Source organism: Penaeus monodon, chromosome 32 (genome assembly GCF_015228065.2).
Source record: "Penaeus monodon isolate SGIC_2016 chromosome 32, NSTDA_Pmon_1, whole genome shotgun sequence".
NCBI lineage: Eukaryota > Metazoa > Arthropoda > Malacostraca > Decapoda > Penaeidae > Penaeus > Penaeus monodon.
Genome location: NC_051417.1, coordinates 35397487 through 35398254, shown reverse-complemented (window position 1 = coordinate 35398254; position 768 = coordinate 35397487). Strand labels below are relative to the sequence as shown.

Below are 768 nucleotides of genomic sequence, written 5' to 3'. Positions count from 1 at the left end.
GCTGATTCTTATAACATAAGTTAACACCTATTAGGTAACAAAAGACTCTATTACTAAACACCCAGTGACTGTTTCTTGTTCTTGATACACTCAACAATGGTTTCCAGTTTCCATTATATCCAACCTCTTTTGCTCATCTCGATGCACCCTCTTCCAATATCTAAATTACCATTAATTATCAAATGTTCCATTTACTTCTAGGACATATGCATATATTTGACCTAGCAACTTTCAATTACATTTTTTTTCCAATATTTTCAGTATCAGTAACATAAAAAAATAAAAAATGATTTAGTCTGTTATCAAAATTTACAGATAATAAATGACATTTTCAAATCTATAAACTGGTATATGGATTATAATAATGACAGCCAGTATGATTTGCATAATCTGACCATATGAATTAAAAAGAATTCTTATTGTTGTCAAAATTATTAATTCAATATATGCACAGCAAGGAATGCATGTTTCTACCTAATATCTTGGCATGTAATTGCTATGGAACTAGAAAACTGTATACTGCAAAAAAAAAAAGCATTTCACCTTATTATTTACATTTTTGACTAAAATATAAACTTTGGTATATTTGGAAGCCAAACTTGATCCTTCTCAATACGGACTTCAGAATCCTGTGCATGCAGTAATGAAAATTGTTGCCCTAATGAAACCCTATTCAATGGCAATTAATTAGACCCACAATATATTATGAAATCAACAGAATTATACAATTAATAAATGCATATTTCACCATTTGCGAATATTTCAGAG

The 768-nt window shown here is 29.0% G+C and overlaps 1 protein-coding gene across 1 annotated transcript in view; it reads right to left on the bottom strand.

The window, feature by feature from the left end:
• Positions 1-8: 8 nt before the first annotated feature.
• LOC119593844 (dual specificity mitogen-activated protein kinase kinase 1-like) overlaps positions 9-768 on the bottom strand; it is a 12470-nt gene continuing 11710 nt past the window's right edge. The window contains exon 10 of the mRNA XM_037942873.1: positions 9-768. This exon is cut by the window's right edge and continues 1075 nt beyond it. The gene's annotated coding sequence lies outside the window, so the exon portion shown is untranslated.